Raw genomic sequence first — 17,612 nt, 5'->3', positions numbered from 1 at the left:
TCAATTAAATTGATGTCTCTTCCAGTTTCCAAACTGCAGCTGCATTTTTCTTTTTTCTTTTTTTCTTTTAATTGATTCAGAAATGTCCCAATTCATTGTCAGTGTAGTCAGAAATGTCACTACAACTCATACATGTACTTGCTAGTTGCACTGCCTAATCTCACTGTCAGATTAAAGTAATTGTTCTCAAAAAGTATGAATATAGTGAATCACTGGTAGCCTATTTATACAAATTTCAAGAAACTAGCTAGGAGACACACACACACACACACACACACACACACACACACACACACACACACACACTCACAAACACGTGCTTTGCTGTCTTCTGAGACACATAATGAATTTTGTAGATGCTTAGGAGAGAAGTACTAAATTTCACTTCTTGCCATTTGATCAAAGCAATGGTAAGGTTAACATTCCTTGTTGCCATTATGACCTGTTGCTCTGTGCTTTTGAAGACTTCATTGTCATTGTCATCATTTAATATCCATTTATCTATGCTTGATGGAATTTGCTGAGGCAGACTTTTTATGGCTGGATGCCCTTCCTGTACCAATAAGGTATTTCCCTCCAGTGGGACAAAATTTTCATGGAAGGTAGGAAATGAACTACCTTACTTGTATAACAATCACGCTCATTTATAACTATCACGCGATGTTTAGACAAGTGTATACACAAAAACATATATATACACAATGGGCTTCTTTTAGTTTCTGCCTACCAAATCCATTCACAAGGCTTTAGTTGGTCCAGGGCTATACGAGAAGACAATTGCCAAAGGTGCTACACAGTGGAACTGAACACGAGACTACATGTTTGGGAAAGAAGCTTAGCCACACAGCTATGCTTGTGCCCATGGAATATAAAAGTTTGTTACCTGAAAAACAGGTAACAGATAGTGACAGGAAGAGCATCATTATCATCATCATCATCATTTTAGTCTACTTTCCATGCTACCATGGGTTAGATGATATGACAATCCAATGAGTCAGAGGATCATGTCTTACTCTAATATCTATCTATATATATATATATATATATATATATATATATATATATATATATATATATATATATATATATATATATACACCGGAGTAAGCACATGAAATGTGCAACAAGGTGGAAAAAATAGTACTCGAATACCAGAGGTAGAGTAATATGCTTTATTTAAAAGCAGCAGAAATATAACAAAAGACTGTTACTCTGAGTTTCACGTTCCCATTCATCGGACAGTTTTGTTTCTAACAAAACTGTCCGATGAACGGGAACGTGAAACTCAGAGTAACAGTCTTTTGTTTTATTTCTGCTGCTTTTAAATAAAGTATATATATATATATATATATATATATATATATATAGAAAAAAAAGTCAAGGTAGAAAATGCTGAGGCACCTTGCTTGTTTGGTATAATCTGCACACTCAGACAATATTATTTGAATATTGAATATCAAGACTCTGTGTCAGGGTATTTGTACCCAATAGTCCTGTTGTGTGTGCAGACAACACAACCCAGCTAAGTGGGGATATCCGCTCTTGGTAATTCAAACCTGTACTTTTTATAAAGGTACTTTCTATAGTATTTCTGAAGTGCAGATTCCAAGTTAGGTGAACAAAATATGAATAAGTAACAAAGATGTACAGCTGTCAATTCATGAAATGGCACCTGTACATCTTTGTTCCTTATTTATATTCTACACACACACACACACACACACACACACACACACACACACACATACATATATATACACACGTATATATACATACATATATATTCACACACGTATATGTACACACACATACATATATATACACACACATATATATGTACACACATACATATATACACACATATACACATGCATATATTTATACACTCACACATACATACAGTTATACATGCTCACACATGTTACTTTACATACATTTTTTTAAATGGGTAAGATAATTTTTGTATATTCATACATATGCATATTTTTTTTTACAGTTGACTGACTTTTCCATCACTAATGAGTAAAGCTGCGAAATACGACTCAGGTTAGCTCGGTCATGTGTCTTTCCCAGAAATAACACAATGGCTAAATCATTCTTTGAACTCCAGACTGTTAGGACAGTCATCCACTATATTTACCTCACAGTTATTATTTCTCAGATGTTTCTTTCTCTCTCAAACATATTTCTTAGTTTGCATGTGTGTGTGTGTGTGTGTGTGTGTGTGTGTGTGAGCATACACACCAGTATGAACATGCATTTTGGAGGCGCAATGGCCCAGTGGTTAGGGCAGCAGACTCGCAGTCATAGGATCGCGGTTTCGATTCTCAGACCGGGCGTTGTGAGTGTTTATTGAGCGAAAACACCTAAAACTCCACGAGGCTCCGGCAGGGGATGTGGCGAACCCTGCTGTACTCTTTCACCACAACTTTCTCTCACTCTTACTTCCTGTTTCTGTTGTGCCTGTAATTCAAAGGGTCAGCCTTGTCACACTGTGTCACACTGAATATCCCCGAGAACTACGTTAAGGGTACACGTGTCTGTGGAGTGCTCAGCCACTTGCACGTTAATTTCACGAGGAGGCTGTTCCGTTGATCGGATCAACTGGAACCCTCGACGTCGTAAGCGATGGAGTGCCAACAACAACGAACATGCATTTTATCACCGGCAATTCAAAGAGCTAGTCTTGTCATACAATGCATCATGTTGGTACTGTTTCAGGATTACTTTTCAGAGAAAGAAACTCTACAATACAGACAACGATATAAGGAGTAGGTAGGTCCACCGATTGAATAACTAGAATACTTATTATCATCATAACGAATATGAGGTTTATTTGCATGCGCATGCACACACATCCGCAATTTAACAGTATCATATGCTTACACACACACACACACACACACTCACATATTCAGATGTATTGAAAATATATATACAGCAAGACAAAGATTCCACTGAATGGATAAGGTCATTTGAGAACCAGGTGAATAGCATTTTGAAGCAATATACATATAGATATGTGTGTATATATATATATATATATATATATATATATATATATATAACAAATATGGATTAAGTGATAAATAATAATAACAACAATTAGAACAACAACAACTACTACAACTACAATAAAAATAAAATGATACTTAAAGAAGACCATAACAGTATATATAATAACATCAGTGTGTTCTTCCCATTTGTTTTACTGCTGACCTCATAAAAGACGCTGTTAAATTTCATGCAACAAACGAGTGAGTGTACGAAGCACAGAGAAATGAGAAATCAATAAGAATGATACAGACTTTAAAGATGAACGGTAAAATTTGCTCTTGTCTTCCTTCCACCATATGAATATAAATATAATAAAAACAATTTTTATGTTCAGCACAACTCTCTTGTTTTTATCTCCAAAGTCACTAGCTATCATACCTGACCACAATTAATAGTTATGGGAACTGACTTTCAGTCAATTCACACTCTATTATTTGATGAGAGTATTCTCGTTTTGGTTTCAACAATACACCAAAGCCCCTTTTATGGTAAAAAGAAGAAATGAAGTATCAGAAAGTAACAAGTGAAGTAAATATTTACCAAAGCTTTGAAGGACCTTTAAGAGTGTCTATGCTTAGCTCTGGTGTTATGGTATTAAGTGGATGAAAAAGAAATCTCTCTTGGGATAGGTTGCTTGTCTTTTGCATGTAATGCTCTCAGAAGATATGGCACTTATTCTTGAGAGCTAAGTAAATTGTAAGGGTAAATTTAATTACTATTTTGTCTGAAAAAAAAGTATATGCTTGCAACAAATTTGAATTTAATTTAATTCTCCTTGAAATTCAATGAGCCATTGAAAGAATCTCAAGACTGCTCAACTTGCTGGTGATAACAGCAAAATCTTTTTGAAAACCCAGCCATTTTGGAAAACAAAAGACACTGGATAATATAGTTTAAAATATAAAATCTAAAGTGGGGGAAGGAGTTTGGTCATAGATGGAATACTGAAGATGATGATGATGATGGTCAGCATCATTGTCATCATCATTTTAATGTCTACTTTTCCTGAAAGAGATTTCTTATTATGTGTGTGTGTGTTGATGTGTTTGTTATTCTCTGAACATTGTGAGCTACAGGCACTGACACTGTGATTTCTCTGTCAACATATCACCCACTAGTTTCATATCTTGGAAGATGCGTGAAATAAGAGAACCCTTATTTGGGAAACAAGTGAGGGTTAGTAGCAAGGTATCTGGTTGTAAAACAATGCCTTGATAATACATTTGTCAAATGCATAACATGGAAAAATGAGTATAAAAACAAAAACAAAGAAAAAAGGGTCAGCTTAGCTGGGGCTAATTAACAAGTACATTAATGAAATTTATGCAAGATATCTACTTAAATTGAATATGTTCTACTGGATGCGTAATGGTGACAGTGGTGTTTAACCCTCAGTCAATCCTCAATCTGAAAAGATAGATCTATGATGATGGGCAGATTCATTAGATTGTCAAAAATGGTTTGTAGTATTTAGTAACAGCCCTTTATTTTAGAGATCAAACTGTGCACTTTACTATTCTAAGTTCAATAAATAAAAGTATCAAAGTGAATCTGATGAACTATACTATCCATCAAAATACATGGCCTTCTGTTAATTCTACAATCTTTCAGAGACCTTGAAAACAATATAAAAGTTGGTGTAGAGAGCTAGACAAGATGATTTATAATTCAATATAATCATACATTTTTTGAGGGATTAATAAAATGAACAGAATTAATCAGCCAACACTCATAGTTTGAATATCATATTATAAAATATATTTAAGGCATTACCTCAGTATTAAATATACGTATTCCTATTTGATACTGCCTCAATTTGGGTACACTAAAATCATTTCTATTACACTTTCCCTGGCAGACATGAACTTAAAGAGTTTCTAAGGAAGATGTGGTGTTCATACAGTTCTCAAGGATTTTAACAACAGAAATGAACTATCACTGACAGTACCAAGGGATTGAAACTGTACTGCTTACATGAGAATTTACCTTTTATTTTGCTTGATTAGAATATAACTTGAAAAACAATAATCCAAACAATTATATTCACATGTTTTATAAACATTTATAAAATGCTTAATAATACTATCATTTAATTTTTTTAATTGCAAAGTAAAACATGAATGTAAGAATTACAGCTGTGTAAATAAAATCGTTCTATGTACTAAGCTACCTACAAAATCTAAACTGACCTAATCACTCTTCTGTTCCAAAAGGAGACAGAGCAGCTGCATTGACATAGGATAAGAAAGCTTTCTCTCATTTGTACATACAATCACAACCAACACACAAAAGAGAATAAATACATAGAATACATGTATAGTGTTTACATAAAATATACATAGATATATGTTGAATGTAAATAGACTCACTTTCACACAGCACAAGCACACACATTTTCACACAGCACAAGCACAAAGATACAATACAACATTCACTTTATTAGCAACACATATATCATGGTATGTACAATATATATGTATCTATATATATAAAGAAGTGTGTGTGTGTGTGTGTGTGTGTCTGTCTGTGTGAATCCCTCTAAAACTCGAGAACTACACAACCGATTTCATTCAAAAAGCAATAATTGGAGTAGATGGTGAATATGCTCCAGAATAATCATTTAAAGAGGTTTTTGTTACATGTTGTTACTGTTTGTGTTGAATAAAACTTGTTGAAAAAAAGTTGCAATAATTATGCACCAGCCCAATTTATATATACATATATATTTGCTCAACTAAAGACGGTGCTCCAGCATGGCCACAGTCAAATGACTGAAACAAGTAAAAGAAGGATATATATATATATATATATTAATTTATTAATAAGGGTAGAAATTGATATTAATCTATTAAAACCAGTGGTCTAGCATATTAAAAAAATCCGAAGATTAAAATTATATTACATACAAAAATAAGAGGAATGACCAGCAAAAGTGGACTTCTATATGCTAGAAATAGATGCCGAATCATCTAACCACGAAAAATATGTTTTTACTGAGAACATATTTTTCGTGGTTAGATGATTCGGCATCTATTTCTAGCATATAGGAGTCCACTTTTGCTGGTCATTCCTCTTATTTTTGTGTGTGTATATATATATATATATATATATATATATATATATACGGAACATGATGCAGCCACTGGCTCTCCAGACCTCAGTTACACCATCCAACCCATGCCAGCATGGGTTGGATGACTAGTAAGAAGAGAGGAAGTTATTCCCAGACAAGTGAGCTGACCCAAATGTTTGCAATAAAGAATACTCTCCTAAATAATCTATGAGCCAGGCAATGGTGTTAAATGAGATGTGGGATTAAGCCTACTTCCCAAGAACTATGTACTCACAGCTATTCACACAGTTTCTGTCAACCAAATTCCACACAAGGCTTTAGTTGACCTGAGATTATAGGAGAAGGATACTGAAACTAAGGTGCAGCACAAAAAGACTGAATCCAAATCCTTGCAATTGCAAAGCAAACTTCTTAACTACACAATTACGCCTTCATCCAGCATCTTACTAGTGTCCTTAGTGAAATGAAGAAGGTTTCAGTAAACCAGGGTATCACACAGAACATGGTCACAATGAACTAATGCTTAAAAGAATGATTGAGTATTTGTAAATGTTCATATTTCTACAGAAAAGGAATCTAAAGCACATAACTTATCTGATCTAGCTATCATTGTCAGACAGAGCAGCACTTGGCTACTTACGTGACTCAAATATGACAAAGCATATTTTGAAAGAGCTGAAGAGCACTTGAAGATCAAAATGTATGAACTTGGAAGGAATACCGAATCATAGGAATTTGGAGTTCTAAAAACAAAGGCGTACATTTCCAAGGAAGAAATTGAATTTTCAAGCAAATGGGTACAATGCTGAGAAAAGGTGGGAATTTCAAGAAATTTCAAGAGTGAATAGCAAAATAGCAACAGAGTAAATATAGAAGCAAAGGAATAAATCTACAAGAGAAACAACAGTGATCCTGTTGGTTTCCAAATGAACAGGTTTCAAAGTAAAAAGAGTTTCCAGCCAAAGTAGTGCACTCAAAAGAAAATGAATAAGTTACTAAGCTAAGTTAAGAGTTTCCACATAAAAGAGATAATTCCAGAGCAAAAAGTTTCCTTTCTGAGCAACTTTTACTTTCGAAAGCTAATGTGTTTCTTTCAATGCAAAAAAAAGTTAAACTTCCAAGCAAAAGAGTTAATTAATTACCTAGCAAAATTGTTGGTTTCCAAGCAGAAACATACTTTCACTTTCTCAAGGAAAGAGTTACTCTTTTACTTGTTTCAGTCATTTAACTGTGGTCATGCTGGAGAACCGCCTTTTAGTCAAGCAAATCGACCCCAGGACTTATTCTTTGGAAGCCTAGTACTTATTCTATCGGCCTCTTTTGCCAAACCGCTAAGTTACAGGGACGTAAACACACCACCATCGGTTGTCAAGTGACGCTGGGGGGACAAAGACAGACACACAAACATATACACACACATACATATATATACGACGGGCTTCTTTCAGTTTCCGTCTACTAAATCCACTCACAAGGCTTTGGTCAGCCCGAGGCTATAGTAGAAGATACTTGCCCAAGGTGCCACGCAATGGGAATGAACCCAGAACCATGTGGTTGGTAAACAAGCTACTGATATTTCTTGTACTAAAACAGTCACTTTTTAAGCAAAAAAGATATTCCAAGCAAAATCATTACTTTCTGGTCAAAACTGTTACTTGCCTTTGCAAAAAAAAAAAAAAAATTATAAATAGAAAAACAGAAAAGAAAAAAAAATGATCATATGTGTAAGCAATGATTGTGTTTTCATTCATGGATATAAAGTGCAACAAACACTCAAGTGAAGAGTTGGGAAGAAGAGTATTCCCTTGCAAGTATGGCAATGTGCCCTTTTACAAAACACTTCACACAATTTTCACCCTCTCCAGCACCCTACAGTAAAACTGGTGCCAGACATTGTTTATATAACTCTTCGTCTAAACAATGGTAAGACTGAAAAGATAATCCTGGCATTTAGACAACATAGAAATCTCAGTAAGAAAGGAAGAAATGAAAAATGTTAAGAACAGGAATAAAAATCCAATGCACTTTTGAGGTACTCTCTTTTGCCTACTGAAATTTGATAAACACACAGATAATTAGAGTGATATGCAAATCATTAACTAAGACGATAGATGGTTAAACAGATAGATAGATAAATAGATATAGGTGTATATAAAATACAGAGAGAGGAGAGAGAGAGAGAGAGAGAGAGAGAGAGAGAGAGAGAGAGAGAGGGAGAGAGAGAGAGAGGGAGAGAGAGAGAGAGGGAGAGAGAGAGGGGGGGAGAGAGAGGGGGGAGAGAGAGAAGGGGGGGAGAGAGAGAGAGAGAGAGAGAGCTTGAGCTTGGCATAGTCCTCTGTCATACCAGCTCATGAAACCATCCAACCCATGCCAGCACGGAAAATGGATGTTAAATGGTTATGATGATGATATATAACCATAGGCATGGCTGTGTGGTTAAGAAGTTCATTCCCAACCACATGTTTGTGGGTTCAGTACCACAACTTAATACTTTAGGCAAGTGTGTTCCAATACAGCCCAAGTTTAACAAAAACCTAGTGAATGGATTTGGTAGCTGGAAATTGAAAAAACCCTCTATTTCTTTCTCTTTCTCTCTCTCTCTCTCTCTGTGTTTGTATTTCCTTGTCTTGTCATTGTGTGACAATTGAATGAGTGACTGCATGATACAAATGATGTCATTCATCTCCAAAGGATTAGGGGAAATATTACACATCTTCAAACAGGTGAAGGTTAGCAACAGGAAGGGTATCCAACTATAGCCATAAAAAATTTGACACAATAAATTTTGTCTGACTCATGCTAGCATGGAAAAGAGAATGTTAAATTGATGATGACGATAGATACATACATAGCTACAGAGACAGATAGATAAAGATATATTTGTAAGACACAAATCAAAACAAGTACCAAAGTAAATATCGGTGTATGTAATGGAAAAGAACACCCATAAAAATGGAGCTGTTATCACTATATGAAATGCAATGTATAAAGACACATGCATGCAGAAAAAGTAGATTGAGAATTGCATTCTGATGCCAATTTTTAGTATCTATACAAACACATACATACATCCATCTGCACTTACAATGCAAACTTGCATACACATATCTATGCACTTACATGCACTAACACACATGCATTTACACACATATACACTTACATATGGATTTACATATGAATATGCACTCACAAACACACATTTGAATGTGAGTACTGATACATACATACACATATCATTACTCACATGAGCTAGTTACTATTTAAAATTACTGGGGCATTAGGTGCATTTTCAGCAGCCATTGATGAGGTTGGAATGATTAAGTAAAAAGAAAAAAAGAGATGAAAAAAGAGTGAGAATAAAAATGTATACAGAGAAATAATCAAATAATTACTTTTTGTTGTTGTTGTTGTTGTTATTAATAGGCCTTGTACATTTTCCACAGAAAAAAATACAGTAAAAATGATATAAATATATAATTTTCGGTACAGAAGTATATTAATTGATTGAATCAACAAGCATTGCACATTAGAAAGAGTTACATTTATCTACCCACCTACCAATGACCCACATTCAATGAGAGTATTTTTAGACAGTTGCTTAACTTGCTAAAAATTGCAGTCAGATTTTCATTAGATCACACCTTATCTTCTTAAAAATGGGAGGACACATTGAATAGCGCACTAATGGGATGCCACAGCCAGTTACTATGTGAAGCTTGCAATGAACTACCGGTAGTACATATGGCAGTTAACATGTCATGTTATACCTTGCTCAATCATAGCTAGCATGGGGTTCAACAACTTCAATATATACACACATACTAGAAAAATTGTGAGTAGGAAGAAAACTAGGATTCTGGTTCAAATGCCTGCTACACAGAGTAAGAAGGTAAAGAGTAAAGACCCTCTTTGGTCATGAATGACCATGGGATTGCACCTAAAATGTTCCCCTCCAAGGCACAAGTCTGGGAAAGGTTGTTTATGTAAGACTAGCAATCACCCATGCATACCAGCCTCCCCTCTCCATGCCAGCAGTGTTATCCAAGGGAAAGGTGAAGGCTGATACAGTTTGGGCACCAGTGATGGTGCAACTCATTTCTACAGCTGAGTGAACTAGAACAGTGTGAAATAAAATGTCTTGCTCAAGAACACAATACACAACCCAGTTAAGGAATCAAACTCACTGCCACATGATTGTGAGCCCAATGCTCTAACCACTGAACCATTGAATTATTGAAAAGGACTCAAGGACCAAGCAGCAGTGTTAAACCCTGTTAGTATGGACAAAATATGGGAATTCAAAGTTTTGATACAACTAAAAGCTTTTAGAAGGAGCTGGAGTAGACAGAGAAAAAGATATTTGTTGGCCTCACCAGCTGGTTACAGAAAGACCAACCCAATAGCTCACCAAACTGTGAGGGGGAATGAAATGAGCGGATATCCATACAGGAGCGGATATCCATACACAAAGATATCAGAAGATATGAATGGTCATAATCCTTTGTATAATGACAAAAACACAGATTTAGAGATCTGAATGCATATGAATGTGTGTGTGTACGTGCATTGTAAACAAATTTATAAGCACAGCATGTGTTGGAAATCTACAGAAAATAAAGGAATTTGCAAATGCAAAAAGGTTCTGAGGAGAGCTGAGACCCTTTAGAAGACGGAAAAATGTGGCCAGCAAGCCTCCACAGGGAACTGAACCTCTAATTTTTTCCATCTTCTAAAGGCCATTTACCTGATTCTCTAAGCTATCCTCACAACCTTCCTGCATTCTCAAATTTCTTCAGTTTCTGTATATATAATATATATATACACACACACACACACACATTTGTGTCTGTGTGTAAGTGTGTAGGGACAGGCATGGCTGTAGGAGACTTGCTTCCCACCCATGCGGTCTCAGGTTCAATCCCACTGTACAACAGCATAAAAAATTCAGGGACTGATTGTTAAAGAGTATATACATTATATTTTCCCTAAGGCTATTGTTGGTGTTGTTTAATTCCAAGTCAGCCCTCTTGAGTAGTATGATCAAAGGTATGATCAAGCGTATTATTTTTATTTCAGAATACAGATTGATCTGAAGAAGAGCTGAATGCTATTTCTAACAGACTGAGGTATCACAGAAAACTTCCCAGTTAGTTTGTTCTTGATAGGGTTTATTTATAAGGGAGCTCTATATTGTTGAGCAAATGAAGGAGTCCCTACTGAGTAATCTGACGTGCAAGATATAGCAGCCAAATCTCCTACTGTCATTTTCTAAAATGTAAAGAATGCAATGGCTAATGTAATTCTAAATACACTATTCCTAAAAGAAGACAAAGGCGAGGGGAATGAAGGTACAGCTGGAATGCTTTCCATCACAAGACTGCTTGTTCAAATTGATTTGAGCCTGAATGACAACAATAATAACCTCTATCATAAGTAGATATAACATTTTTAAAGTTATTATTATGCTAGTGCTTGCTAATTTAGTTTGCAGGTATCTTATCTTGAGGTTTGATGGCAATAAGGCTTCTCAAATATTATTATCATTATTATTATTATTATTATTATTATTATAGTGATATCAGTATCACCACATGTCACACTGCTTTACTCTAAAAATGTGTAGCATTATCAAACAGCTGCATAGGGGACTATTATTAATACTATTATTATTCAAATACCCCTCTTTAACAAAAAATATAAAACACCAAAAATTGATACATCAATAGTATTGTTATGTGAATATTTTGTAGCTAACACAAAACTGAAGGAAGTTATATTGCACTGTGAGAAAATTTAGAGTCATGTACTATGATCTGTCAATTAATACAACAGACAGGAATACATTTAAATTAGTTGTGTTTGAATACAGTGACAATTAAACAGACATATTATATGTGCGCATTATGAGTGTTGATATGGCTGTGCGGATACAAAATTAATTTCGAAACAATGTGGTTAATCCCACTGTGGGGTACCTTGTGCAATAATGCCTTCTATTATAGCCTTTATTTTACTTGCAATGCTGATCAATGCCTTGTGAGTAAAATTAGTAAAATGAAACTGCATGAAAGCTTGTCATGTTTGTGTGTAGTGGGAGAGGTGTGCATGAATGTTTATTTTCCATGAGTCTTTGTAGGCATTATTTGAGCAAAACAGTGATGTCATATTTATGTTTCCCGAAAACAATGTCCTGTAGCTCTGCAGTTTCCATTCATGAAAATGAGTACAAGAAAACATTGGCAGCAAGTAGAGCACTGTACCTTAGACAGTTACCTCAATGACTCTCCTTCCAACTCATGCTTGTACCAAAAAAGCAGATGTAAAAACAGTTTGATGATAATGATCAGTACTTATGTAAGAATATATATGTGCGTGTGTGTGTGTGTGTAAGAGAGAGAGTATGAGAGAGAGAATGTGTGAGAAAGGGAGAGTGTGTGTGTGTAGTGTGTATTCGTGTGCACAGTTGGCTTCTTTTAATCTGGCTGATAGACTAATGTAATAATAATTACAGAGCATAAGGTTTATGAATAGAGATTAACAGAGGAAAAATTCAGATAAGAATATAACAAGATCAAAGATGACAAATGTTTACATAAAAGTATTAAAATGCACATATATAAGTCAATTAAATAATGTACTATGGAAAAATGTGCCTATTTTGTTTGCGTTTTATAAAGTCAGTTGAATGTGTTATAGAAATAAATGCACATGTATATTTTCTTCATTGAAAAGATGGTAAATGTGTCGTTTTTCTATGATTAGAAATAATACATTAAATGTTTATTTTTCACATTTATTATGCCCACTGCCGAGATTGTATCGATCAAAGTTGTTTACTATTTTACTGACACATTGAAAAGTTCCAGAAATAAAATGTATAACTGAAACAGCAAAAGGACAAAATGTTAACTTTGTGTATGTACATACAAGAGAGCAGTGTTTCTCAAGGTGGGGCATGGTGGAGTGTGGGACTTTAGAACAAGGCATACATAAGTAACAAGTGAATAAAATATGCAATAAGTTGTTATGTCATATACAAATAAATATGGTAATATACAATAAAGTTTTAATCAAAACTTCTTTTGTGTGTGTGTGTATATATCATCATTATCATCATCATTTAATGTCTGTTTTCCATGCTGGCACACACACACACATGGCTAAAGGGTTATGAAGTTTGCACATATATATGGTTGAAGGGCAAAGAAGTTTGCTCACCAACACCATGGTTCTGGGTTCAATCCCACTGTGTGGCACCATGGGCAACAGTCTTCTGCTACAGCCCCAAGCCAACTAAAACCTTGTGAGTGGACTTGACAGACAGAAACTAAAAGAAGCCTGCAATACGAGGGAGTACCCCAGAGAAACCAGAATTTTGCAATGTTATCTTATTCACTTAGTTTTACTTTTATTGCCTTCAAAGTATTCTTCATTTGAAGCAATGCATTGGTCCAGACACATTTTCCAGTGTTCAAAGCAGTTCTGGAACTCTTGCAAAGTGATGTCTTTTAATGCCTCCATCGTTTTTTCTTCATCTCTTCCACATTTGCAAAACGTTTTCCTTTAAGGATTTTTTTCATTTGGGGTTACAAAAAAAAAGTTGCAGGGAGCAAGATTAGATGAATAGGAAGGGTGAGGGGGGGGGGGGGGGGGGGGTCATGCTATTTTTGGTCAAAAACCGTCTCACATTCAAGGTGGTGTGTGCAGGTGCATTGTTGTGATGAAACCACCACTCCAATTTGCCATAAGTCTGGGCGTTTTCATCTCAATGCATCTTGCAAATGTTTCAGAACTGCCAAGTAAAATGTCTGGTTAATAGTTTGACGAAAAGGAACAAATTCTGTGTAGACAATTCCTTTCACATTGATGAATCAAATCAGCATTGTCTTGACATTGGACTTCATTTGACACACTTTTGAGGAGTATGGTGACATTGAAGGCTTCCATTGACTTGATTGCTGCTTCATTTCCAGGTCGTAGCCATAGAACCAGCTTTCATCACCAGTGATGACCTTCGAAATAAGGTCAGGACCAACTTCCAGCTGTTCCTTCAGTTCATGACACATATTCAGTCGTGATTGTTTATGATCTTCCATGAACAAGCGAGGTACAAATTTTACTGGAACTCTCTTCATTTCATGAACAAATTCATCAGTTGTTTGGTGACAGTCCACCAAGATCACTTCATGAATTTTCGTGATGTTTTCATTAGTTCAGGAGGTCAAAGGTCACCTTGAACGAAGTTGGTCTTCAAACAACAAATGACCATTCCTAAAGCATGAAAACCACTCATAAACTCGTGTTTTGATCATGGCAGCATCCTTGATCATGCCTGACAGCTGTTTCGCTACTGTTCTCTCCAGCAGGAAACAGAATTTCGTCAAAGCACGTTGTTCCTTCATTTCAGCCATCCCAAAAGTCAACAAACAAGGGAGAAGCACCAAGTGGCAGTATGACTTCACTTGACATCCCCGGTCAGCAGACTGATGTTTGAGGCTTCTAGTGATGGAAGTCTGAACTACAACTGGCCTGCCCCACAGAGAACGATTTCACTTACTTTGGGTACTCCATCATATATATGTGTGAGTGTGTGTTATTGTCTCCTTGGCTTGACATTGCATGACAGTTATAAACAGATGATACCACAATGCAAATGGTATCCTTCATTCATGTTTCATGAAAACATGTCTGGTCAAGAGGAATTATTATCTTACTTGGAAACGTGAGGGCTGGCAACAGTAAAGACATCCAGCTGTAAAAAATCCACCTCAATAAAATTCTGTCCAACTTGTGCAAGCATAGAAAAGTAGGCAATAAATCGAATATATATATGTGAAACTATAAGGATCCTTTGGATGATAACTGATGAGGAATTAACAACATCCCATCATGTGTGAATTTTCTGTTTGTTTCTTCAAGATTTGTGTATCAAACCGGCTTTAATAAGTAACAACAGAACGGTTTTAATAGTCAATATATTATATGTGCATTGTTGTTGTTGCTGTTTGATCATCACCATTGTCCAGTGTTTTAAATCCAGGTTTTGTCTCCATTAACAGGAGTGGCCGCATCTACCTCAATGTCATAGCAGCTGCCCTCACACCATCTCGCCATGTTGCCCAGCTTTGGGCGTCCTCCCTTCTCAAACCAACCCTCCCAATCTCCTCCTCCACCTGTCCCCTCCATGTTTTCCTTGGTTTACTTTGCTTTCACGGTCCATTTACCTCAAACTCAAGCACCTTCCACAGAACATGCTCCTCATCCCTCCTCAACACATGCCCATACCACCGGACTCCATTCACCCTTGCCAGGCATTCCACTGATTCCTCTAACCCCAGCATTTCCATCCAGCTCCAAGAAAGCCTCATGATAGCAAAGGAAAGATGTTTAATATTATGTTAAAATCTGCACAACTGACAAAACTTGAGATTGGTGGAATTACTGCTGCCCAACTTCAGTATGGAAGGATGCAAAAATCATAATCCAAAATATAAACATTTTCCTTATTGAATACTTAAGCTTAAATATTTTTATTATAGAGAAAGTAAACATTTCATTTCAACTTCCTAATTTCACTTTCACATTGAATAATTACAGTATTTCAGAAAAAGAAGTGTTTATTTCCTTTAGTTTATGTTCACATCTCATTAATGGAGTATTTGTAAATTATACTTATTAATTGATTATTTATTAATTTCATCTTCACATTAAATAATTGAAATTGCATTTTTGATAATGAAAGTAATTTCATTCCAATTAAAGTAGTTAAAAAAATAGAAATATTTCATTTTATGTTCACATTCAAGTAAGGAAAAATATATATATTTTTCCACAATGAAAGCATTACATTCTGCCCTTCCATGTCAAATGTTGATAACCATGACCCTACAGAACCAAATGTTTGCCTGTTTTGCCATTAAGACACTGCTGGACACCTTTATCAGCCTGCACTGGTTAAGCTGAAAGGTCACTTTCAAAATTAAGTCATTTTGTTTTTTGTTTAGGATTTGTGAACTTTTTTTTAAATGTAATTTATATAACAATTATAATAAATCAGACTAAACTCCTTTTTTGTTCCATTCAACTGTAACATTAAGCAAAATGTCACGGTACTGTATATCAGAGATATTTTCTGAAAGATTTCATAGACTAAAATTTGTGTTAAGGAGTATATAAGTTAATATATCTTATGCAAATAAATATGGTAATATACATGCATGTGTGTACTTTATTCTACCAAAACAAGTAAAATAAACTGCAAGTGGTGAACTTAAAGTCCTGGTCAACCAAAGTGGTACAATAGATATGATTTTGCTACAAGTAGTGTACAATAATAAGAAAATGTATAATGTTATAATTTTATATCTTAACAATTCTACCATTAACGTTACATATACACTAGGAATCTCATGAGGGCTCAATAGCGTGAGTACAAAACTAAAGAGGAGATTTATGGACACATTTCCACCCAAATTCACTATTGATCGTAAGATTGTGGTTTTGATTCCTGGACCAGGCGATGCATTGTGTTCTTGAGCAAAACACTTTATTTCACGTTACTCAAGTCCACTCAGCTGGCAAAAATGAGTTTCACCAAACAGCTTATTCAGTCAGAGTGTAGAAGGAACGTGGCCTAGTGGTTAGTGCTTCAGACTCAAGATTGTAACATCATGGTTCTGAGTCCCAGACCAGGCACCGTGTTGTGTTCTTGAGCACTTCGATTCACCTACATACACATATGCGTATATATGATCTAATCCACTTTAACTGAAATTGAGTACCAGCAACAGGCAGGAGTTAGTTAATCCTACAATGGACTGGCATCCTGTTCAAGGCAAAGTATTGTACTCTCAGTCATTTATATACCATGGCAATCAGGATAAACTCTGGCCTATCACAGCAGCCTTGTGATAGACCTAAGCTATATATACATACACATCAAGTGTGTGTATGCATGTGTATGTGTATGTGTGTGTGTGCATGTGTGCGTGTGTATGTGTTCAATACACTTTATCAAAATCCATGACGCTGACTCTTTCCAGAGATTTTATTTTAGCTTGTTTTAGTTTTAATTATGCAAATTACCTGCTGGCTAAGAATGAACAAAACTTCTGTTTTTCTTTTTGTGTGTGTGTATTCTAAATTGACTACAATTCAGTAACTAATTGACTACAGTTCATGGCTACAGTTCGATAACTGAAACCAGTAAAAGAAAGGAAAGAATGCAATAAGTCAATGTCTTTTTTAACTTTAACTTTATCACAATTGTAAACCTGGCACCTTATTAAAAATGCCTATTTATTCCTCTGAAAACGCTAGATTATATAAACTACTAGGAAAAACATTAAAATGTCAGAAAAGAGAAGCTTTGAAACAACACATATGGAGTGTGTGTGTGTTTGTACATATCATCACCATCATCATTGTTTAACATCTGCCTCCCATGCTGGCATGGGTGATATATATATATATATATATATAT

The 17,612-nt window shown here is 35.4% G+C and overlaps 1 protein-coding gene across 3 annotated transcripts in view; it reads right to left on the bottom strand.

The window, feature by feature from the left end:
* The window catches only part of LOC106878824 (uncharacterized), a 237,021-nt gene that overhangs the window by 158,343 nt on the left and 61,066 nt on the right, over positions 1–17,612 (bottom strand). The gene's annotated exons all lie outside the window — the stretch shown is intronic.

This window comes from Octopus bimaculoides, chromosome 4, assembly GCF_046866305.1.
Source record: "Octopus bimaculoides isolate indiv1 chromosome 4, ASM4686630v1, whole genome shotgun sequence".
NCBI classification, from domain to species: domain Eukaryota; kingdom Metazoa; phylum Mollusca; class Cephalopoda; order Octopoda; family Octopodidae; genus Octopus; species Octopus bimaculoides.
Note: the sequence above shows the minus strand (reverse complement) of the source record. Positions and strands in the feature narration are given on the sequence as shown.